We start from the raw sequence: 26,961 nt of genomic DNA on the forward strand, positions 1-26,961 counted from the left end.
TCTTTCTTTCTTTCTTTCTTTTTTTCATTTTCTAGCCGAGATTGCGGAGAGATTCGTATTACGGACCGAGAGGATTAGTTTCGCAAATTGAAATTCTTTTACTTTCGACACAGCTGCTTATTTACTCGGTTACTTGAACATATTTAGATCGATAGTTATATCGATTGATTACTCGCGTCATTACTTAGAACGAGAATCACACAGAAATGTATAAGAAAACTGAGAGGGTATTAACTTGTTGAAATCGCAAACCACTTTGGAAAGCATTCGGTTTAAAGCTGCTTGAAATCGCTTAAAATCGGTTGAATAAGCTTGAAATGATTGCAATCCCTTGTCGAATTTCATACAATTGGTTAATTTTCATCGTATTCGCTTTTGAGAGAGAGAGAAAAAAAAAAGTTACGAAAGGAACGGCAAGGGATTCTGAAAAAATATTTCTACCGTCTGCTTGTCTTTTAATCAATATTCCCCATTTATCGAATTTCCGAATCAACTGAGCAATAACTCGCGATTAATTTCCTCCACTTTGAAGATTCGAAATTTCTTGGTATCGGGTTATACAAGAATGATTCTTCTCCGTGCGAAGATCGTTTCTTTGTACGTTGCAAACGCGTTTCTACAGAGAAATACGAATGTGAGAAATATGAATTCATGCGTTAACGCGAAATGGCCAGGATATTGAAATCCACGCGAATGCATCCGGCGTAATGACATGCTATTAAGTACTTGAAAGGTCAGGAGCTCGCGAACGAACGACGTTTAATTTAATCCGGTACCAAGTGCCTTGCAGCTCGTGTGGAATAGCAGGTAATTTGTTAAGCCACGGTATGATACCCTGCAGGGGTCTCAGTGGCATAGTTGCAGTTTTCACTCACTCCTCGAAGGCATGCATGCACATGAGAGCGGTAAGCCGGCGAATCGAATTCATCGCTTCGCTAAACTTTTCTGAAACTTTCACATACGTATATATATTCGTTAAGCTGCACTGAGAAAAATTTCATTCGTTACAGTAACTAGAAAAATTGAGTAAAACAGGTATCGTTAAAAACAAACTGTTTGAATATTGTTGGAATTAGGAAAAACGAGGTACGCCTAACCATTTTGCGCTATCGTCGATCCTTTTTTGGTAATTGCAAAGCAAAATCAGTTTGAGAGGTTTACTATACTTTTTTAGTTAAACGAGGCTTTAACGTCAATTTATCGTTGCACGAGCGTTAAATATTCGCAACAGTTGCGAGAAAATATAGCAACAGTGATCTTAATGAGAAAGAATAGTAAAGGATACCAGACTTTCCGGTAACGGCTAGAAAACTAATTTTCATTTTCTACCTAGAATTACATTTTTCGATTGTGGTAAAAAATAAAAATAGTTGAGGACTGAGCGGTAACCGGAAATAAAAATTTCTCGTAGTGTGTTGAGGAAAAAAATAATTTACCATTTTCCACCGTGGCACTCCCTAAAAATGTTTGTTTAGGTTAGGAGAAGTTACTCACTCTTAGAATCTGTTATACAACTTTTCTTGAATCTCTTGAAATCTTGGTAATATTCTGAAACCTTTTATAATCCTTCAAATATGTTCAAATCTTTTGAAATTATTTCAAATCTATATGAATCTTTAAAATGTTTTGCAATATATAAGATCGTCTGAAATCTCCTGAAATCATTGAAAAAAATTTGAAATCATTAGCAATCCTTTGACATCTTATGTCATACTTGGAATCTTTTGAAATACTTGAAATCTGTGAAATTTCTCGAAACCTTTTAAAATACTTTGAAATGTGTACTATTTTTAAATCCTTTGAAACCGTGTAAAATTTTTTGTAATTTCTTTCAAATCGTCTGAATTCGATTAAAATCCTTTGAAATCCTCTGAAATTATTTGTAATCTTTCGACGTCTATCGAATCCCTGAAATTTCTGAGATCTTTTGAAAATGTTTGTAATCTTGAAATTGGGTGTACGTCAAATCGACGAATGATCAACGTTTCGGTCTTTGTTCAACGTGCAGAGATGGTTAAAAAATCATAGAAGTTCGAACGAAACAGTTACAAAAAAAAGTCACGTTATAACACGATTTTTTGGATTTACCAAAAACGTATCTTGTCGTCCAATTTCCGCTGACCATATTAAATGAGAATTCATAATTTCAAATAATCATGCAAAGATTCCGTATAATTTAATTAACACGCCTTATTCAGAAATAATTTGAAGAAAAGGTCGGTTGCAGTTTCAATTCGAATCGGGGAAATTTAAAGACCTGAGAAAATCGGTTTTTCTGCAGGCAATTATTCGTAGCAGGTTGGTAAGTAAGTGATTGAATTAATTATCCCAACTACACACTCGAGGTATGCAGAATGTAAATACCGGTATAATTTCGCTATTGCGGTATAAGTGGAAAAGAAATGAGGGAAAAAGGCGAGGCAATAATCCAAGGCAAGTGCGGAGATTTCACGTGACGTAATGGCGCGCTGTGAAATTCCTCAAGTCGAGGGAAGAACTGGACCATTAATCCCGAATGACTTAAACTCGTCTGTAATTAATACACTCGCAAAGTCAGAGCCGACGTATTATTTGCGTGCAGATACGTACAGAGAAAAAGTAATTGCAATTTCGCAAGATAAAATCGCGCTTCACCTGCGCTTAAAGATCGTACACGGTGAATTATCTCCGCATTCCGATGTGTCATTACTTTCATTATCCGGCCTACAATGCGACCGATGATTCGATAATCCGTAGATGCATTATGCACGTATCGTGCGATTTCGATCGGACAAGTATTTGTAATTGGCGCTTCAGTGAAAGAGAATTCTTCGGGTTCTTGAACATTACACTAATTTGGAAATCGAGCTTCCGATCCGGCCTGACAATTTTTACGCAAGTCGATCGGTTTCGTCGAGCCTGTTATCGAGCACTGTTGAAATTGAGATTGAAAATTGTTCGTCTCCCGGAGTTATTTTCGTACATTGAACGCAGATAACTGATAAGAGACGATTGCAATTGGTTCGCAACTGGTTATTACCGGCTGCATCGCAAATTTACAACAATGTTTCTTTATCGAAAGATATAAGAGAGTGCGTTGCGACATAACATATCATTCACGTTACGCGTATCTGCGGGCCAATGTTTGGAAGGTCACTACTCTGCGTGAAACGATTATTACGTCCGATGACCGAAGGATGCGTTAATTACGCGAATAATGGATCTTGCGAGTGAAAAATACGCAGACGACGGGGATTATTCGGCTTAATGAGCGATAAAGTGACGGTTCAAAAACCGAAAATCGAGTCAATCAATTTGATTAAAATAATATCTCGTCGATGAGGCGAAAAGTAAACAGAACAAAAAAAAAATATATATATGTATTAAATACCACAAATGTCCATTAATAAAAAGACCTACTCAAACGTAATTTTTTAGGGGTTTTATTACAGTACTGTTGCGTAAGTTTTTTCACACCAAATACGTGCTGTTTGACAAATTTCAGTTAATCATACGCCGTTCGGTGAATCATTGATGAATTATTAACAAATCGCCGGTGACGAATTCTTACAAGAGCTCTGGACGCGAAAAAACTGTAGTAAACTTACACGTCGGTATCGAGCATTGAGCTAACGCTATTATACGAGGATTTTAACGATCCACTGAAAATCAAGACGACTCTCGATCCACCAGAAATATACAAACGTGCGACGTGTAATTTCGGCGCTGAAGCGAAGAAAGCTCAACAACGCGCCTGCACGGAGCTCGATTATATCGGCGAGGATTCGAGCCGCGATCCTCCGGATCCCGCAAAGCAAGGCGAGCAGCGGAACGCGACAAAGTCACTTCCCATTTAGCGCCGGGATTTCAGGTCGGAGATAACGAGACTCGGTTCGTACGCCGAGGAGTCCACTTTGCAAAAGCGTTCTCAACGTCGGCGCTGATCGCTTCTAGGTAGCCGATTTATTGCGGTCTCGTTACTCGCCTCCCTCCCTCCCTCCCGCCGATTCTTTTCTTCCGCCCTGCAACGAGACTCGGAGAAAGTTAGGCTCGATTTCGATTGTTTTTCACACTCCCCTGACACGGAAGTGATTCGTTCGTTCGTTCGTTCGTTCCTTCGTTTTCTTCGTCCTTTTCTTTTTCTTCCTTTTTCTACTCGGTCGTCCCCCGACTTGCGTCGTTGCGACAGGCGGCTGATACCTTCGGTCAGCCACCCCCTCCAAATAGAGGACGAAGCACGCTGATTTGCATTGCGTCCTTTTTGCGATCAGCTCACTTTGACCGTGTGAAAAATGCAAGCTCCTTGTACGTTGTCCAAATTGCTTGTAATTCGTTTCCAATTTTACCGTAGTTTCCTACTCGCCGTCTTTTCGGAATTCAGGTTAGTGTGGCAATCGCCGTCACTTTGCAATCTTCTCACCACTTATATTCCCGTACCGTGTATGCAGAGATTTATTCGCGATAAAATCTCCCTGCTTCGGGCGCGTCGATGCCGAAGTTAGCAACGGATATTGCGGAAATCGTTGATATTCATTCTCCTCATTTTTTGACACTAGCGTAATGCGTCGTTACGCGCGTCGATTCGTATCAAGTATTCTTCGGAATTTCTATAATAAATGTATCAACAACGAACAAATAACTCTGAATCTCAATCAAGTCACCTGCAAAATTGCGGTAGATTCGCCTACGTCACGCTTTAATTAACCTGCCAAATTTTCGACGATCAGAAAAAATCCGGTTCACACGTACGTTGTTTCTTACATGAAATCGGTTCGAAATCGATCAAACACGACGCAAAGCCCGTTATAATCAGACACGTAACAGCCGATGAAAGTTGGCCCAAAAATTGAGATTAACGGTTGTCGAAAATACGATATCTTATCTGCGAACGGAGCGTACAGGGAAATAAAAAGAGAGCTGTCACGTATTTCGACGTGTTATATTCAAATCGAGATCGTTACGTGTGCGACGAACAACACACACACGCACACACACACATACATACATATGCATACATTATACATCCGATTTCCGTGTTAGCAACGTACGATTTTTTATTTTGTTTGTTTTCGTTTTTTTTATTTTTTATTTTTGTATTTTTTTTCTTTTTCACCTCGTTTACACGCTACTTTCTGTATCGCGGTTACAGTGCAGGTTCTCCAAGTTTCATATTGTAAAACGCTTCGATTGTTCTCAGTCTGCGATCCATGTCTTCCCGCGACTATTAAGACTTCAAGCCGATTCGACCGCATCGCCAGTTTCTGTATAATAGAACATGAATTCATGTATTATGATATACATGCCGGCTGTACTTTATATATCCATATTATTTATTTTTTTTCTTCCATTTCGCATGATTCAGAAATGCGGAACGGACTGATCGCATCTCAGATAAATGTCGGACGACTTACTACGGTACGTCAATAGCGAACAATGCAAATTTTAAGTAACGTTGAAATGACTCTTTGTATTTTTCTTTTTTTTTTTCTTAGGTATTTTTTTCGTTTATTTTTTCGATTCGAATGAAACGTTTCTAAACCGGATCAAGAGTTTACAAAATTAGTGTGATCGGTGGTCCTTATTTTGGGTTTTTTCGAAATTTGAGCAAGACGCCCCTCAAATTGATTCCAAATAAATAAATAAAAATCTCCTACAACGCACGGATTTATATCTCGACTCTAAACTCTCTAGCAAGATCTGATATATTAATGAAAAAACATAATGATCTGAGACTGGATCATACCGAAAGAAATAGAATTACGAGAGAGAGAGAGAGAAATCTATAGCGTGACCTGAGCACTGCTTAGAAATCGGTAGGAAAAGTTGTAATTTTTTAGCAATGACGTATTTTAACAATCTACCCAACAAACTCAACATATTAGACATGTGTAGGATAGCGTCTAAAATGATATCTAAAAAATCGATAATCGAAAATTTAACGGTAAGATGTCACGTAGTATTAGTATTACCGTTATTGAATCTGGTTAATATATTTTTTTGATCATTCCAATTAACCAAATGTGCGTGTCCAGCGTTTTACTACACCTTAACAATAGATTAAAAAAACAAAAAAAAACCTAAGAATAATAACTATTAAAAAGAAATGTAGATGGACCGGTATATTTTTATATTGTATATTTTTATACGTTATTCTTATTTTAACAGAAGTTCAAGTATAAATTAACCCTATAACGTACAAGTCGTTGACCTCCTATAGGATGTGCTAATAAATATTGTTCTTGTTGTCGTTCGTGTAAAGTTGGTAAAAAATGCTCCATCAGACGATGCTGATATTTTTATTAAATCTGAGAATCCATCCAATCGTCGGTTAGGAATTATTTTAAGTAATACGTGTACTCACCCAATCCAACGGTGTTCATTTGTTTTCGTTTCAATTTTTCCTGCTCCGTACTACCTCTTTTCTTATTTTTTGATTATTTATTTATTTATTTATTTTTTTTGTTAATCCTCTCCCACCATGATTGCAATCGTTTATCATAAGCGCGCCCGTTTAACCCACAGCGCAGGAGGAAATGCAAACATCCATAAATAATTACTGCACTTGGCCAACAAGTCGACAGCCAGCGCGATTAGTCATTAAAGTTACAGTCGTAATGAACTCGGTGTAATAACATGGACAGGAAAACCCGTCCACTCTATGAAAGTGATAATTGAAAATCGCACCACAAGTGGTATAATATTGTACACGACTGTTACCGATTCATGATTAAACTTCTGTAAAACTTGAAGCTTTTATCGTCATCGCGTATGTTGATTGCAATTTTTTCGCTGTTACATTGCAGCGTTTTTTTTTTTTTTTTTTATATAAATGTATCCGCTGAATATGAGATTTACAGGGCGGGCCGAAAAAAAAAGACGGGATCGTTTTGAAACGTGAATAAAATCCGAACGCGTTGACCGATTTCCAAAAATATCGTTTATAGTCAACAGTTTCGAGTGTGGATATTCTTGATAATGGATACCGAAAACAGAATTTTTACTTTGAAGCGAGCGTTTTGATTATAATTTTACAAGAAACGTTTCATGTCATGTGAATCAAAAGCTCGGAGAGTTTACAAAATGCCAGAATTTATCCTCGAATCACGATTTCAGAAGGAAATTGAGTTGTGAACATTCTTTGATACTGAGTTTTTTCAGCCTGCCAGCAACTTTTTCAAAACCTGTTTTTCAAGCGCGTGTATTTGAACAACGAATCAAGATTTCTCAGATTTTTAAACGCGAAATGAAAGATTCGTTCTTTTACTTTCGAGAAAAAAAAGTTTTCTAACATCTGTCAACACGTTTGGCTTTTATTCACGTTTCGGTTTTTCAGCCCACCCTGTTTAAATTTTTGTAGTTTTTTCAGTGCTGCTTCCTCACGAAACTGTTGTTTATGATGAAAAACGAATCTCCTGAAAATTTGATCTCGATCGGATAAGACTCAGAGGTCCTACTTTCGAATTTTCGTTTTTACATTAAAATGACACGTAGAAAAATGCTTGACTTAACTCAGGGTTGATTTTGCGTGAAAATATAGAGGATGATGAAAAATATCAAGTGACCTTTTTCGCAGGTAACAATATTTAGTACAAAAAGGATCTCCGGATATTTCATTCAATTTTTCATATTTTGAGAATTATTGCGACTGAAATCTGAGAAAATTGTAAATTCAAAAACAATCGTATTAAATTCAGAGAAAACGACAGTTTTTATAATTTTTCATTTTACGTGAGTTAAGACAAACATTTTTCACGTGTTATTTCAATGTAAAAACGAAACCCCGAAAGCGGGACTTTTGAATCTGATCCAATCGAGCTCAAATTTTCAGGGGATTTGGTTTTCGTTGTAAACAATAGTTTTATGATGAAGCAGCACTGAAAAAAACATTATTTTTTTTTTTTTTTGGGTGAACCGCCCTAACATATACATGATGTAATCTGTACAGGCGTAAAAGTTTCAAGACTGATATATGAACTACAAATGTTGCGCGAGTGGATCTCTGAAAATTGATTCCTACCGTATGTACATATGGTTTATGTTTTACGGATGTATTATACACTTATGTATATTGCATATACCTTTGCACGTGTATTGTAATATTGCCTACGGCTTAACTGTAATAGAAGCGCTTGCAAGGACTATAGGCGAGTCCTACTTTCGAAATGAATTATGCCATACGGTACAACCTAATGTTACGTGGATAATAAACCTGTAGGTATATTATTCCGTTATGTAAAATTCATCCCATAATCCGAGGACCAGATATATACACACAGTATATATATATATATATATACACACACAGAGCTCTTCCGGTGTTCAGGCATAATTAATTCATTCAAATATTCACCGCGTGTAAATTTTTCGACGGTAAGTATATCACTTTGATAACAAAAAACTAATACGGAAAGAAGACGTTTCTTCTAGGCGAAATCATTTCAACGACGATACTTTTAAGGGTCAATTTACGATCCGAATAATGAAAATAATATTTTCTTTAGATTTTTGGAAAACTAATCAAAACGTAAAAATCAGACGGAATTTTTTCGAAAGAATCTTTAAAACTGAACGCAGATCGATACGCCGAGAGATTATTTGAAACTTTTATAACCTCCTGCGAGGTTGCAAATTTCGATACCTGCGTTATCGATTATTAAACTAAAATTTGTCGAAAAATCTTGATCGTAGTTGTTTAAAAATTTCGTACCGTTGAATATCCACTCGCGATCGGTAGTGTAAGCAGGATGAAACAAAATTGCCAATTGCGGTATTCAGTTTTAAGTTCGCTCTTGTTAGCAAAAATTGACTAACTAAAAAAATTTTGTACCTTCCAATCATCGGACAAAAATTTCCGCGTAGCGCGCAAACGCTTTGAACATTTCCTGTGGCGACAAGAATAAAAGACAATGCAAAGAAAGTGTTGCAAAAAAAAAAAAAAAAGGAAAAAACATATAAATAAAAATAAAACGAACCTTTTCTTCTTATCAAGAACAATCGCCATACATATTATTTATTTACCACACGGCATGTGTTCCGGTAAGTTGGTGCAGTTACACCGCGGCTTTGCCTTAGCCCACGTGACACAAGGCCGTGCGATTACCTTGATCTCCGTTCTCTCTCCTTCTCCCCTTCTCTTCTTCTCTCATTCTCTCTCTCTCTCTCTCTCTCTCTCACGGTCTCCCGCAAGTAACGTCGACGAGTCTTGAGTCCAAGTCTCCAGCATCCGGCAGGAAATATCCCGAGAATAGGCGCATTTGTCCGTCGGTCTGTCGGAAAAAATAATTTCTGAAAAACAGAAGTTTGAGAATTATTTTTTTTTTTTTTTTTTTTTGCAAATATATATCTTGAATGGTGAAAATGTTATCGTTTATTTAGAAAAAGTAACGAGGAGGAGAAAAATCGATTCATTTCTGGTGGAAGAGGAAGTTGAAATTGAACGGGACGTAGGAATTTTTCATGCCCATCATTTTCGTTGTAAAATTCTGTAAGTTTTCGATTTTTTTAATCCAGCTGTTTCTGAGATCATGGCTGAAGCTTGTCGGATAAATCGACATTTTTCTGAATACCCGTATCTCGGATTCTAGAGTTTTGAAAACGTAAAGATTCGTAGAAATTTGAGAAAGTGATTTTTGACCGAAAGCAATAATTTTATCGTGCCATTAGAGATGATGAGAATTAAAAAAATGTATAGCGGATATTTTTTTGAAACTATGAGATTTCGTTTTAATATCAATCTGTGTATTCGTTGTACATATCATAGTCTACTTGGTGCAAGTCTGCAGTTAGGGATGATTCGGTGATGGGATTTAATTTCTACGCGATTCGTTTGTAGAAATCAATGCCACTTCCATCTATTCCCAGTCATTTTCCAGCGTTCTAAGCAATTCCCAGTGATTACTGGTTCGGACGGAATCGTAGAGCATCGTAAACCAGTCACTCAAAATCGTTGCGAGTCAATGAAAATGACTCGTTGAACTAGAAATGAACAATAATCGCATAACGCAGCGCACTATTCTCTCGAGGTCAATGGTAATGCATGAAAACGAGTAAAGTGATTTGCAATGATTTAAAACGATTCCAGGTATTCATTCCGCGATGAATCATTCCCAAGAACACTCAAATCGTTAAATCTGCAATTCCCCTTTTACTCGCAATTTCATTTCCAGCTGTCAATCCTGCGATCTTCGCGATTCTATGGACCCAGCAAAGTGGTAGTCACACTTTTCTATACCTGAGACAAAAAAGTCCGGTATGCGGCCGGTCGGTCAGTATATTTTACAGTTACTGGACCCCCGATGCGTCCGGATGGAAAGATGTAGAACCGCGATGTCGGGCGCGAGGTAAAGAAACTGTAAACTCGATTCTCCGCGGGGTTTTTCATCCATCTTCGCGAGCACATCTCGCGGAGATGAGATTTTGTCGCAATTATACAATCACGAATTCGACGGATCGCGGAAAAAATTTAACCCTTTTAGTCACGCGTTATTGTGCCGAGTCAACTTTTATATCAAGATAGTATTCCACGATTTTTGGACTCCCTGATTACGAATCTTGAATCAGCCTCCAAAAATTCAAGATTGCGGATCTAATATGGCGGAAAAAAAATTTCAAATTTGATCGAATGCGGTAAAAAAACTATATGCAAGGGTTTTCGGAGTCGTTGATTGGATTCGTCATACTGAATTTTTATAATCTGCACTCAAAAAAATATCATTTGTTACAGTAACTAGAAAAATTGAGTAAAATAGGTATCGATAAAAAAAAAAAAAAGAAAATTGACATAAAATAGATGGTAAGAATACTTACCACTATGACTCAAAGAGTTAATCTCATTTTTTTGAACAGCTCCATTCAAATTCTGCAATTCTATATAAATATTTGTTGCAGAAGATTTTTATAAATAATTATATGAAAATTCTAACAATTTCACAGATTTCAAATATGGATCAAATGCTTGACTCCGAACACCGTGGTTTCGTTTTTTGCATGCATAAAGTTCAGTTTTAATTGCAGCACGCGAAATGCAACGCTTTTGTGAACATTACGCATCCAGTTCGTGTGAACAAGGACAAACTACGGGGAATCTAAATTCGGTACGTAACAGGGAGGAAAACGCGAATTATGTACACGTGATGTGTCATGTCGGATTAACATTCGCGAAACGCGTCGCAGGATGTTGATAAATGGCAATATATTCGCGTGCAGGTGAAAAAATCGACATGAGAAATCTGAAAAACGATCATCGTCGCGCGGAATGGATCGCAAGATTAATAACAGGGATAAAATACCGTTTCAAATTTGAATCGAAAAACTTGGATGTCAATTTTCGTTATCACTTTAGGATTTGTAGCGAGATTTTGTCGTTGCCGCGATTCATTATCAATATCGGACCGACTCGTCGATCGACGATAATTAATTATAAAGATTCAAATTGGATAAAATAGGAAGATAAGCGTGGGCGGGAAATCATTCCATATTCAGAATTACACTTATGCTTTTGTGGAAAAAGATATAGAGTACAATCTGTCAAAGATAAAAATCTGTGAGATCTTGAATCTTGAAAATTATTATCACGCTTACGTTTCACGACTATAAATGGTTGTGTTCTTTTCTTTTTTGTTTTTTTGTTTTTTTTTTAACAAAAATTCAATCTTGATTCAAAACATCACGCCATACGATCTGTATAACTGCGGGTGTGTAAATATATACATTATATATACAACGTCACGTCACGTATCTGCGTTTTAAATACTTAAGTCATTTGCCGCGGTTAATCGAAAAGATATTGCAACTTTCACCCGAGCATGGTGTACAAGGTACACGTACCTCGATTTATACGTGTATACAGAATGCGTGAATAGAATCCAACACGTACGCGCGTACGCTTACATTTTGATAATATTGGTACGATGGCTGAATTTGATTTAGAACGCTTGCGAGGTAATTGAAAATCATCATGCAGCCGCGTATATGCCCAGAGACATAAAAGGTGGATCAAGCGTTCAATTAACGCCTCAAAAAGTCGCGATATAACGTACACTTCAAACACCTGTAAACATACATTAATGTATATTAAGTGTTCCAGGCACTTACGCTCGTTTCTATTTATCAATTATCATCCAAATGACAGAGGCTGTTTAAAGGTTTGCTTTCACGCCGAATGTGAATACATCATCATTCTTACTCAACGTCTATGAGTTTTTTTTTTTTTTATTTTTGTATCAACGTTGTTGTTCTTCTTCTTCGTCTTCTTTTTCTTCTTTTCATTTTTCATTTTTCATTTAGAAACGTACCTGTGCAACGAAGTACCTTACCGTATACGTCTTACGAGTAACACGTTATTATAGGTACGCGTTCGACAGATCTGACTTGGCATGTATCGAGTAATTAATTTTCGATCGAACGGAACATGCCGGAATAATTACGCGTAACGTTTTGATTAGACGTCGCAGCGACGAGTCGCTTAGTGCAATTAACGAGTAAAGATTATGAAAAAAAAGCTCCCGCAGCCGGTAGGATTCGAACCTACGCTCCCAGAGGGAATCTGATTTCGAGTCAGACGCCTTAACCACTCGGCCACGACTGCCGTTGTCAAATAAATATTCTTTACACTAGGGGTGTCATCCCCTAAACGATCGAATCCCGAACGTTGTTGGCGCGATTAGAATCGATTCGAATCAGCGCTGCTGATACAAAGGTAGGAAAAACCGACTGGCTGATATTTATGTCGCGAAATATTGTCACCTGAAACGCTGAAAAAACTGGTGCATTTGATGAGAATCGTTTGTTTGAACAAAACAAATTACTCACTTCCCGTGGATGATCTTTTCTTTGATCGTTATTGATGAATATTGCCCGCAACTCAGGGACGCGATAAGATTCGCTCGTTTCTAGGTGGGTAAAATATCGAAAAAGGTACACTGAGAATAATTTTACTTGTTACAGTAACTAGAAAAATTGAGTAGAACAAGTATCGTTAAAAAAAACTGTTCGAATATTGTTGGGATTACGAAAAACGAGGTACGCCTAATCATTTTGCGTTATCGTCGATCCTTTTTTGGTCATTGCAACGCGAAATCAGTTTCTGAGGTTTACTCTGCTTTTTTAGTTAAACAAGGCTTTAACGTCAATTTATTCTTGCACGAGTATTAAATTTTCGCAACAGTTGCAAGAAAATCTAGTAAAAGTGATCGTTATGAGAAAGAATAGTAACGGATAGAAAAGTAATTTTCACTTTCTACCCAGAATTATATTTTTCGATGGTGGTAGAAAAATGAAAATAGTTAAGGACCGAGCGGTAACCGGAAATAAAAATTTCTCTCTGTGCACGAGTAAAATTCCACTGCAAGCGAAATTAAACGCCAAAACCTGCACGACTACGTCTCGACGACGGTGACGGGACTTTCTAACGGGGTTCTTTTATAACGGGCCGATAGATTCTGAAATGCTCAAATACATGCGCAGTGGAAGAAACGTACAAACACGCATACACGCATAGACAGACGGATACGACATTGGATTTTAACAAAGGAGTGTAATTTTGTAAGGTGACGATGCAGATACTCGCCCCGATTACACCGTCACACCGCAATATTATTCCCGTCGCGGCTGCAACGGCTATCCACAAACAAACTCGATTATGTATTAACAATCAGTCGCAATTAGCTGCAGGCTTTGTAGAAAATCGTATAACCGTTTTCATAGGCCGCTTTAATTGATCTCCCGTCGTTAATGTGGGACACTTGGTGAACAATGTTGCACATCTTTGGAGAATTTCCGTGGTTAATCTTTCCGAAATGATCGATGACGATCATCGATCCTCGTTCGTGCATTAACGAGGGATAAGGAATCGGAGTGCTCATGGATCCCTCAGGGGCTGAAAGCCAACTTAAGGATGGGCAGGGTTCAAGTTCCGAAAGCGCCTGATTCAGAGTTATTTGGCGGTGAAAGTTGAAGTAAAGAAATTAAACTTGGAAGAAGCGACAAAGTTTCGAACGATCGGAAAGCCGGCGGCTCAGAGTTCTAAAAAGCAAAGTTTCGGTTGAGTAAAATTTCGAAAATTGACATATACTCGGATAGCGTAGTTTGCTCGACGAGTGGGTGGAAAAAATCAGAAAAACGGAAAATCGGAATTACCGGGATTTCGATTGTAAAAATAAGGAAAATCAAATACAGAGAAAGATCAAAGTGATGAAATTTCATCGAGCCAGAAATTCACGGAACTAAAAATCTTGGATCATTCGGAATTTCGATGTTTCGGATTCTTAAATTTTCTCATTCTCACAATTTCGGAACTTTGACTTGTCGGATTCGCGTCCTTTCTCACTTTCATTTTAAACACCAGTGTAAAATGTCAAATCCATTGTCTACCAAACAGTACCCAATTCATTTTACTTTTAATTTTTCGTGATCTCAAGCATAAATATTGAATCTCGAATAAATTTGAAGTAAAATAATTCCGTTATTGTTCGGACAATCGCTTTAAAATCTCACCAATGTCTTTAGAATAAAACTGAGAATAATTTGTACGATTTTCATCGACTTTAAGTGTTGCGAAGAGAAAGAACGGAGACCGTGCGTTGACGGGATCGCGGGTAGAAATTTCCGTCAAGGATCATTAAACCGTGTCTAATGACGCGGGTATTGCGGACAACAATCCGAGGGAATTCCGTATGATGTATAATAAATATACCGGATGCAGTCGATGATCGTACAAGAACTAACGATATCTCAGATCCGTTTGCCCTCGAGGATATTATGTTATTATACCATAACTGACGCAGATCGCGTCCTTCGATCCTATTCTCGTAAACATTCCGTGTCTCCGTGTTATATCAGCTGCGTTATGAATTTTTATACGGATACCGTTGACTCGTGTTTACGTTATCGTTAATTCCGTCAAAAGTCTGCAAGGCAAAATATTATTGAACGGAGGCTTGGAATACGGATCATAGATCTGAAAATAGAAGAACCGCGATGTCGAATTTGTAAAAACCGTAAAAATTTGATTTGAAAGTTAAAATTCAAAATGTAGAACGCCAAAATCTAAAGTATTCATAATTTGTCTGGATAATACATAGAATTGTGTACAAAATTCTAGATTTTGCCGTTCTATGCTTGAACTTTCGACAGATTTGTTCGATCGAAAATCAATTCAGGTAATATTACAACGATTCTAAACCAATTTCTGAGAAAATATCTGAACGAGATAACGATCGAAAATTCAGCCGACTGAAACAATATCTTGTGTAATACGAGAAAAAAAAATATGTACACAGTGTTTGTAAAAGTAGCCTCAAGGGATACCCGGTACATTTTATACTTATAAATTAATCATTTTTTAACTGCGTTAAAATCTGATACACTGTCCGAGAAACCATAATTTTATTCCAATTTAACAGCATGAAAATAGTCAAAGCGATCGCGCAATTTAGTCGCAGCTTTTTCTTCTTCTTCTTCTTATTTTGCATCGGTGTGACTGAATTCGGGCTTTGTAAATTTATCGAAGGGTAAAATTCATGACTTTGTTTTTTTTTTTTACTTTACCAAAATATTCATTCGCGATTTATTATAGGACGAAGTTCTGAATATACGAAGGAGCAGCGATGCGGAATAAACTAATCGCAGAACTGGCGCGACTTGGAAAAGCTCGCAACTGATTGCGAGCTTCTGGTTTCAGATACAGGCGAACACGCTGCTCTATACGGGCGGCAATACCTGCAGCTTATTGAATTTAATCGCAGCTCGGGGTTTTTTGCATCATGAATAATTTCCGCCAGTTTTACAGAGCGCGCATGCAGCGAACCTGCACTCGGGGAGCTTTCGATTGCCGACCGCCTCGAATAAGTTGCAGGCCACAGCTCAACATCGGGCTCAACAGGTTTACGATAAAGATGTAGCGGGTCTCATATCTCTAACAAGCCTGCAACTCTCAAATATACGCGCCTAAGCCGAACTCGAGAGGTTGTTGCAAAAAATTGGCGAACATTGGCGCACGCGTGCACGTCGCAAGTATTCACAATCGCAATTGATTGTAATAACTTTTATCTTTTTTTTTGTTTTTTTATCTTTTGCGTATGCGAGGGAAGAAATGTTCAATTCTTTCCGGCACTTGATTGGCCAATAATTAACCGATACTTAATATGAAACAATGAAATTGTAGCGAAAAGCTTATTGTTGGATGTCGATGCTTTATTATCAGTGTTCAATCAAACATCGCTGTTCGTTAATCATAATCAATATCTATGTAACGTTGGATGAAATTAAATATTCAACGGCGCCAACGTGATATAAAAAAATCCGCTTCAGCGAATTTGTGTGAAATAGTTCTTTTGAGGAAAAAGAAGCCGTCTTAGAGCGAAATCGAACGAATTATCTACTAGATATTTAACAATTTCAAAACGATTTGAAACGATTTGAAATTTCGGTCGTTCCAATTTTTTTTATTTTTAAAGTGAGCTTAGCAGGTTAAGAATATAATAATTTCATAAATATCGAACGTACGATTATTGAAAAAAAAAAAAAAAAAAATGCTTCAAAAACTATCTTCTTATACTTCAATCGCTCTTGATATTGAAATTTCGTCGGTAATTATAGTTTCCAAAAATTATTCACCTCAAGATAAATAATCCGAATACAATCCCAACAGTAAGTAAACGTTCTTGAAAATTTCAGTCTCAATCCGCCTCGTTTCGAAGATAATCGATCTATTCGTAAGTGAAAATACAGACCGCGACATTCGGATAAAACCGTATTTCTAAGTTTCTACAAAAGATCGCGAAAGTTGTAAGAATATATAACAGATACCGATGTTAAAATCATCGAGAGGCAAGATTTTTATCTTCGTAAAACAAAAAGTAATAATTCTCTTTTAACCCAATGAACCGACGAAAAGTAAAACAACGGATAAAGAAAACCAAAGACGAAAAAAACAAATGAACAAATAAATAAATAAAATAAAATAAAAAAAGAGAAAAAAAAATCGGCTTATTATTACACCTACTTTCTCTCGTTTATAATCCGAATTGCGAAACCGGGTCAACCGGGATACCGAGCAAAGGGGGAAAAATTCCTTGGGGTAGAGAATGGGCGGAGGGGAAGGCGACGCCGTGAAGGGATCATTGCGGTGTCCCGACGTCCGACGTCGCGACGCCGCCACGCCTCTTTTCACCTACCCGCGCACTTATCGCCGGTGCCGTGTAAAGTTTACACGCGTGCAGCAATACGAAATGATATATCACTCGTGCATATGTGCTACACCCCGATCGAAAGTCTAACGGGCGTATTATTTCTTTAAGTTTACTTGTCTTTGATGTCTGTATTTTTTTTTATTCATTTTGTTTTTTTTTTTTTTTTTTTTTTTTTTTTTTTTTTTTTTTTTTTTTTTTTTTTTTTTTTTTTTTTTTTTTTTTTATTCATTTATTTTTTTCCCTACTCTCCTTACGCAATGTAATTACCCCGGCTGTTCACTGCTCAAGGACTTTTTGCGATACATATTTCTCGTACGGTTGTTGGGTATTATAAATAATGCGTTGGGCGGTTTTATACGTCGAATGAGAGATAAGAACGTTGCGTATTACATGTGTTATATATATATATATAGTGCACGCGAAACCATGAATTACAATATCAATTATGTGTTATCGGAGATTTTCCTGCAACGGGAAATGTCGCGTCGATTTTTTACCCGCAACGTGCGAGGGAGAATTTTTTTAATAACAATTTTGTTATTCCACCATTTATCTCAACGTTTATTCCACGATTTTTGGTGCTTATTGGGAAAGATCCCTGCATCTTTTTCATCTTGTAGCAAGGATTTTTTTCTGAAACGCGATAAGCTGTTCAATCATTGATCAACTTGAATCCTGAGATAACGTGGCTTGATTTTCGGCTATAATTATTTTCATCGAAATTCACCTTCGTCAACTGCGTTCGTGTTTTTTCAATTGTTTGAACATTTGCGAAGCTTATTCCGACTTCGATCAGACTTCTTTAATCGTTGGACGTAACGCGGATACACTTTCAAATCACTTGTTCATTGATTACTCTTCTTTTATTCCACTTCTTTGCAGTAAGGTAATTATAATTGGTCACAGTTTACAACTAACGATCGAATATAAACAATTCCAGGTACTCTTAATCTCTCGATATAAATAAATTCGACCGTTGTACAGTCTTTTAACTAAAACGCAAACCTCTTGATCAACGTAATTGTTATAATTTACGATACAATTCGGTTAGAGATAAAAAAAAAAAAAAAATGAACATTCGACCCGTTCTTGAAGAGTAAACGGGCCTGCCGCAATAAATGATGAAATTGATTTATCCGACCCATTGGTCCCAGAAATGACTGTTACATTTATTACAAATCGCATGTACGTATACATATATATATATATATATATATATATATATATATACATTTATATATATAATACGGAGAAGGTGGTCAGCGGAGAAAATATAATACAGATCATTTCAGCATTGCGTAATATTTATTCGATCCACTCTCTCTTCAGGTTGAACGCGCGGTGTGCACGCGACAAACAAGTCGCCCGCAAAACTTGTCGCAGTCCGATCAGATCGAAGGGTATGATATACGTGTTACAGTTGCTCAACGGTTACACACCCCGATAATTGAACACGCGGTAGTAAAAAAAGTTGCGAGGGAATGGCAAAAGAAAAAATAAGAAAAAGAAAGGAAAAAAAGGAGCACAATTTCTCCGATTTCGCACTTCCCAAACGCTCGTGAAATCGTTGATCAAATTCTAAACGCTGACGGGGAATGAGAAGAATTTAATTCGTTACTACGGTAATTTGAAAATTGTAGTAAAATAATCGTGCAGGCAAAAGAAACAGTAAACTTATCTGTAAAAACACTGTACACGGACAAAGTTGGGAATCTTGTTTGTTGGAGGAATAAAAATTGTGAAAATAAACTAGGAACGAATAAATAAATAAATAAATAAACGCTTTGGACCGTTTCGCGAGTTTGTCTGTTTCGGTGTACGATAATATACGTACGGCAAATGAGATATTTCTCTTGTGGGAGGAGGTGCCGCCCTCGCCTCGAGCAAAGTTTCACTCCAGTGGTCCAGTTCGCTCTCGATCACTCGCCGTGTGAAATGAGCTGTAAAAAGAAAGAAAGGCGGGCAAAAAACAAAGTAGGAAGGAAAAATCCATATCTCCAAGATAAAGGATAGGAAAAAAAAAGAATTCTTTATTGCCGGGCATGTATTATACATACATGTATATAATATATATAATATATACCGGGACAATCTTTCGAAACTTGAAAATCAACCGCGCATGCGCGAGTTTTATCGGCTGTTCGTGCAGGCTGGCCAACCCGAGTTTCAGCCGTCAAACTGTTTCTGCCGGCGATGCAGTTGTCACGAAATTTCGAGGTTAGAATCTCAAATAATTGAGGTAGCGACTCGGAAAGGCTTGGGAAGCATTTGTTATCGGGTCGGAAAGTTGATTCTTCAAAGAACGGTCGGAATTCAATGCTCATGCTCTTTGAAAATTTAAACGTACACAGTTTGTGTAAGTTGGCCGGCCTGCATCGCAGACAAAAAAAAAATCCCCACAATATTTCGCGAAGAGTCTACCATTTTCGCTGTTAATGTCGAAAAGAGTGAATTATTTTACACGATTCGAACTTCAACCTTGAATAACTTTTGAAAGAGTTCAGTGATCAAAAAATTATAAGGGATATTTTTTGTAAAACATCAAATTCCCTACAAAAATATGTCTCAGATATTTAATTACATTTCCTCGTTACCGAGCTACAAAATTCAGAAATAACTCAACTTATTTTCTCGTGTTAATCAAATGGAAAATCTCTTTCAGGAACCCTTAAATAATAATATTAAAGGCTCGAATTATAAAAAGCGTCTTATTTCTTCTTTCTACAACTGTTAAACATTTGACTTTGAAAAAAAACAAAAAAAAAAAAACAAACGGTCGATTTTTCGGACCAGTCTAACGCTGATTATTATACGTAGTATAATAAAATGGCGAGAGCTGCTCTGAATTTATTTTTACGGTGGTCGAGCAACCTTGACCAAAAGGAAAGCAGGAACGGTACAAATTTCGGCATGCTTAAGTGCCCCGTTACCGTGCGGGAGTCACTCGGTCTATCACTCTCACCTCGGGCAAAAAAGTTCTTTTAATTGCAGCACTGGCACTCGGTTATAAAGTAAGGTTACACGGATCGACGACGGAGAAAAACGGATTGGCAAAAACTTGAGAAAAAGAAGAAAAAAAAAAAAATAAAATAAAATAAAATTCTAAGAAAAAAAAGGTGTCAAGATTCTTACGGGGTACGTTTCAAGTGGTTACCTGACTCGGTCCGCGGACTGTCGATTTCGGAGCTAAAAATTATATCAGGCAGCGATTCGTTAGGAGGAGATTAAAATCGGCGGATCGAAAAAAAGGAGAAAAAAAACAAAAAAAAAAAAAATACGACGCGCGATCAATCTTTCGGACATTTACAAAAGAAACGTGAATTTTCATAACGCTTACGAACGAATTAGGTGGGCGACTGCGATTGATCGTAACATTTGGAGAAATGAATTTTTTTTAAAAAACGGCTTCGCAGAGAATCTTTGTCATATGGATCGATGGGGTGTGTAAATAAATAAAGAAACAATGGTAATTGAAACATGCCGAAGCTGAATAAAATCTACATCTCTGTTACGGCGATAGATTCACGATCTGAGATAATCTTGACACGTGCATCGTGCACGGTGCGGTTCTTTTTACTTTTTTTTTTTTTTTTTTTGTTTTTTTTTTATTTTTTTTTTTTTTATGCAACAGCGATATTGCGACGTTTATTCATAATTACAGCATTCTGGGAGCCTATGAAAGAGGAAATAATATATATTGTATTATACAGAGGTATTCAGAGTTTCATATATATATATATATATATACATATATATTAGATATATATTTAGATTATATATAAATATATATATATGTGTATATATAGGTATATATGAGTATGTACATCGTGCGGTCGACTGGCTAGAGATGAAAGTTGGTTCTGCTTCATAGATCTAACTTTCTTGGAAGGAATTTCATTTACTGCAGCAAATAATAAATAATAGCTTAATAACAGACTATTAATTTTGCCGGTGTATCGCCCTTTCGCGAATACATATATATATATATATATACATTTACAAATACATTTACATACATATAGAGACATGCATAGATGCATCGCCATCTTTCTCCGCGTGTCTGCGTGTCGCGTGTTTGAATCTTCGCTAATCCTCCCACTTCTTCTCCCTCCTATTTTCTCTCTCCGATCTCCGGGTCTTCTTTTTTTTTTTTCTTCTTCCTGATTCTTTTACTTCTTTTTCATTCTTGATCACTCCACTTCTAGGCGAGAGTCGGAATATCATCTCGATTGCGCGATGCGGTGCAGCTGCTGCTAATCCTCGCTAATACACAAACGATTTATAGATTTACATCTCGGAACTGTACTCGGAGAAAAGTTTATGCGTTTTTTTTAAAGAGACCGATTTTTAGATTCAATTTGTAGAAAATTTTCTCGTGGGAATAGAATATTTTGTTGCGTATGTATATCGAAATTGATGAGATAATTGTTTTGATATTACAACGAAGTTTAACCGAATAAAACATACTTACGAATATGAAATCTTGATTTTAATTTATTGTTAGTCAATTTAATGGAATGACACTTTTCAAAACATCGAATACCCTATGGGAGATTCGAATAAATCGTTTTATACAGTTCACGAAATCTATTCGGTGGACAAAGATTGGTCAAATTTGCGAATTCGCCAGAGCTACTGAATGATTACCGCTATCGAGTAACACGTCACATCGTGAATTGACAAAAAATTTTCTTCAAGTGGCAAAATATTCTCTGTGACAAGTGAAAAATCCTTTCTCGAAAGAGAAGCAAGACGAGCAATTATCAGCATGGGATCCAGGCATCCGTCTGATACAGTCAGGAGAACCAAATCATTCTTGGTCCGATACCGTTGCGTCAGCCTGTCGATTCGCAATCTCATATTTCTTTGTCGTTTTTTGATGTGGAACTTGATTCGCGTAGCGTGAATCGCGATCGAACGATCATTTTTCCAGTTACAACGATCAAACAATCATTTTCCGATCCTTGCAAAAGGATTTCACCGCGAAGATCTGATTTCCCAATCGCAACGGAATCCGCGCTATCGCGATGCCGAACCTTCTCTCAGACATTACTAAAAAAATATCTATTCCGTGCACTGTAAAATCAACAGAACTTTTCGGTTGCGTGAAAATAATGTTTCGTCGGATGTGAATTAGGTAACCCTGGAATTTCGTTGCCGGAACCAAAATTTCACGCATGGTACACAGAGGAAGAGGAAAAAAAGGAACAAAGTTTTTCACGAATTTTTATCATTTTCCCCAATATCTCTCTCGAGTGGTTTTTAAAAATTTTCTCCCGTCACTTCGAATATTCGCGATTCTTAATTTTATTTCACGCTGCGACGCTATGCAACGGAGCGGAAAAAAGGCGGAGAAAACAGAAAAACAGAGTTAAAGCAATACGCTGTTCCCCGCTTGACAGCGTCTATGTTGATGCATCGATCGAGTAGTACAGCTGGCAGCTGCAGGAGCACGTAACAACGTGTAAATAATAAAGTTCTCTCTCCGTTCCATATCTTTCTTTCTTCCACTTCGCGGCGAACTGAAAACATTATCAGAGCTATATATAGAGCTAATTTTGAACTCTTTCGGTAACCAATTTTGCGAGATTTCGAGTTTTCAATTCACGACGGACATTCCATTTTTTTTTTTTTTTCTATTTACACCGTGAATTGGAACACTTGTGGTATTGGAATTATTCGATCAGTTCAATCGATCTCTTCGATTTTAGCATTTTTATTTTTGCATGCGATATAAAAGTTGCAGAAATTATAGTTTTCTTAATGTGTTTCCTTGTCTGGACACCGAATAATCATGTCCGCGTGTTAATTTGAATAGAGCTGTGTGAATCACTAATGTGACTTACATCCTTTTCGCTGAACCGATTTCAGTGAATTCAATCGGAATCTGCACAGAGGTTTCTCTGTAAACGTATATAGTCAAAAATATCCACGTTATATGCGTCTGCAATTTTTACCTCATCCATAAAGCAATTCCGAATTCGAGTTTGTCACAAGGAAAATTGAGATGAAATACCGCGAATACTAAAAGCGGTAAAAATTGCTCGTCAAATTTATTTTAGATTGTAAATTTACAAAAACTTATAAAAAATTGTATTGAAATCATTCAAATATTATCCAGTCATAAATAAACTGAGGTAAACCAGTGACTTGATTGCGTTTTAACTTTTACAGATGAATCAACGTCGCAATCGAGAGATCGATTTTCATTTTTATGTATTTTTATACATGAATTGATTTAATTTGATTCGAAGGTCTCATTTCACTTCTGGATTTCTAATTTCCCTCGTTTTTCTCTGTGTTTCAGGTAAGTGACATCGATTCTCCTCGATTCTGTGACTCAGGTAAAATTGATCAAATCATTTTACATATTCGTTTTATATTTAAATAAATAAAAATCATCGCGCTGATTAGCCGTGCGTTTTAATTTTTTACAGTTTTAATCTCAAGAAAATAAAACTTTCATTTTACATCACGACATTTCACATCTCTCGAAATATTAAATTGATCCTCTAACTATCGAAACTCGCATGTTTTGGCGCATCTGCGGAATAACCGCAACGTACGAGGATAATATGTATCCAAATTCCAGTGAATCCAAATGTCTTTTTTCTTTAAATTTTTTTTCGAGGAAATTTTTATTCGAGGATATAACAATCTGCAATTGTGAATTCTGACGCATCGAACGATGAACTTCGCGATCACGGCCTCGCAAGTTTCCTTCGAGCATTATTAATAAAGAAAAATCATTGCTATTATTACCAATGAAGTTGGTTGACCGGAAATCTACACTTGAACGTTTTATTGATTTTGAATGATCAAGAACAGCTTGGATATCAATGCCACGTGTCAAATCGTTTAAAAATTGTAAGAAAATCTGCTGAATAATTCGTTCAAATTTACTCTAGGATTGCACATTTTATTTAAAGACTACTTTGTTTTTCATTAATAAATTCAATATCAATATTTGCTGACCATAATTAATATCCATGGAATTCTGTAAAACTTTTCTCAATGAAATGAGCAATCTCGGAGTAAAACCGATCGAATCTATTAAGTATTCAACAATTTTACAGTCGATTCTGAGAACAGCATCGATATCTAAGCTTTTCTACAAATTCAGCACTTTCGATTTTTTTATTAAACTTTGTTCATTTTTTCACCACCTCTTCGCGGACGATAATCTTCTAAAAAAACCTTACCAAAAGTATCGATCTTCGACCAACCGATCTCCTCAGTGAGTCACGCGTCCAGTTTAATACACACACTGAGAAAAATTTCATTTTTTACGGTAGCCAGAAAAATTGAGTAAAACAGGTATCGTTAAAAAAAACTGTTTGAATATTGTTGGAATTAAGAAAAACGAGGTACGCGTAACGATTTTGTGCTATCGTCGATCCTTTTTTGCTAATTGCAACGTAAAAACAGTTCGTATGATTTACTCCCCTTTTTTCTAGTTAAACAAAGCTTTAACGTCAATTTATCGTTGCACGAGCATTGAATTTTCGCAACAGTTGCAAGAAAATATAGCAACAGTGATCGCAGTGAGAAAGAATAGTAACGGATATAAAGGTAATTTTCATTTTCTACCAAGAACTGTATTTTTCGATTGTGGTAAAAAATGAAACTAGTCAAGGACCGAGCGATAACCGGAACTAAAAATTTCTCTCGGTGCAGTTTCATCTTTATAGCTGAGTGGTTGCCTTGAAAGTAAAAGTATGAATTTTCTAATTAAAAATCATCGTCACACGTGTTACTTCTTACAGCCGGCACCTTCTCTTGCCACCTATAATATGCCGCACGTTCCTTATACGCATGTCTCCACAGTTTTATAAGACACGATGCGCGATAAGCGAACAGGTTACTATTACTACCCATGCTCTCCTGACCTTTTCGCCTTATGCGTATCTGCAGTGCCTGCCAGTGATTATAATATATTGGGCGCCAAACAACAACGACGACAACTCTGGACTCAAAATAAGTTCACACCAATTACGAAATAAGCACATATGTCTTGGAAATATTTTTCAATTTCTCACACCCTGATATACACACTTTGCAAAGATTTCTACAACAAATTAAAATTTTTTTTCTCGCTTCTGTTTTTTCACCCCAATCATTAATTTTCTCTTCAGAATTTCGCCGCTCGTAATTATCCTGTGATATTTGTAGTTCGATGAGTGCATATGTACGCAGGTGTGTATGTATATCGTGATATTGCAAGGTACTTACAAAAAATTCGATTTCAACATGTCGGGAGATAAAAGAAACAAAAAAAAAAAAAAAACAAAGTAAGACCAAAGAAATCATTCACCGTACACAGAATAAAGTCCGACTCGTTGATTAACGAATGTTACAATTTTTTTGTCCCGTCCCATTAGCGACATATGAATGAATTTGTTTCACCTCGTTCATCAGCGAGCATCGCTCCGATTTATTCTTGCACATTAAAACGTCCAAAAACCTCGATAATTTCGTAAAAAGAAATACAAAACGCAGAAGGTCTATGATGGAATTAACGATCGGACCGTTAACATAACGTTATTTTCTCAACGTTGTAAAAAAATTCTTGCAACACTTCTACATTTAAATACATTTATATATATATACACATATTGCCATACGATACGAGCAGTTCTCCACGTTTCTAATTTACAACCGCGGTCCAATTTTTTTCACCGAGCCGATTCAATTCGGACGTCAGGATCGCGAAGAATAAATTGGGCCACGTGGAGAGAGAATAGCTGTAAATACGATTCGGATAGATCGCGAGACGTGAGAAGAAGGGTGCCGGTTTTAAGTAATGGAACGCACGTCAATGGCTCGCGAAGCGATTCTCACTGGATCTGTCCGGTAGTCTGTAGAACTCTTTGCTCGTTGCCTGGCTACTTTGGTTACCTCAGATTTGCTCCGAGATGTAATCCACTCTGCCCGGAGTAACACTAGAACCCTCCATTAACTCGACAGACGGAGATACGCCTGAACTATGCATGCGGGCAAAGGAAATGCCGGGGAGCGGAAAGTCCGATCTCTTTTTACAGCGATCTGTATTTTTCACTTCGTCACTATTGAAAAGGCCGGTGATTATAATTTGTTTTTTTTTTTATTGTCTCTATTTTTCACCAGATGAAATGGAAAAAATATCGCTGCAATGATCAGAATTTGGTCCTGGCAACGGAATTTCAGGGTTACCTAATTCACATCCGACGAAACATTATTTTCACGCAACCGAAAAGTTCTGTTGATTTTACAGTGCACGGAATAGATATTTTTTTAGTAATGTCTGAGAAAAGGTTCGGCATCGCGATAGCGCGGATTCCGTTGCGATTGGGAAATCAGATCTTCGCGGTGAAATCCTTTTGCAAGGATCGGAAAATGATTGTTTGATCGTTGTAACTGGAAAAATGATCGTTCGATCGCGATTCACGCTACGCGAATCAAGTTCCACATCAAAAAACGACAAAGAAATATGAGATTGCGAATCGACAGGCTGACGCAACGGTATCGGACCAAGAATGATTTGGTTCTCCTGACTGTATCAGACGGATGCCTGGATCCCACGCTGATAACTGCTCGTCTTGCTTCTCTTTCGAGAAAGGATTTTTCACTTGTCACAGAGAATATTTTGCCACTTGAAGAAAATTTTTTGTCAATTCACGATGTGACGTGTTACTCGATAGCGGTAATCATTCAGTAGCTCTCGCGAATTCGCAAATTTGACCAATCTTTGTCCACCGAATAGATTTCGTGAACTGTATGAAACGATTTATTCGAATCTCCCAGAGGGTATTCG

The 26,961-nt window shown here is 37.0% G+C and overlaps 1 protein-coding gene and 1 non-coding gene across 2 annotated transcripts in view; one reads left to right on the forward strand and one right to left on the reverse strand.

Moving 5' to 3' along the window:
- The window catches only part of LOC124183196 (protein cortex-like), a 235,715-nt gene extending 212,170 nt beyond the window's left edge, over positions 1 to 23,545 (forward strand). Inside the window, exon 13 of the mRNA XM_046571360.1 lies at positions 23,476 to 23,545. The gene's annotated coding sequence lies outside the window, so the exon portion shown is untranslated. The remainder of the gene's footprint in view (positions 1 to 23,475) is intronic.
- Trnas-cga lies at positions 12,484 to 12,565 on the reverse strand. The gene has a single exon. It is a non-coding gene; the product is annotated as a tRNA-Ser (tRNA).
- Positions 23,546 to 26,961: the final 3,416 nt, after the last annotated feature.

Source organism: Neodiprion fabricii, chromosome 5 (assembly GCF_021155785.1).
Source record: "Neodiprion fabricii isolate iyNeoFabr1 chromosome 5, iyNeoFabr1.1, whole genome shotgun sequence".
Taxonomy (NCBI): Eukaryota; Metazoa; Arthropoda; class Insecta; order Hymenoptera; family Diprionidae; genus Neodiprion; species Neodiprion fabricii.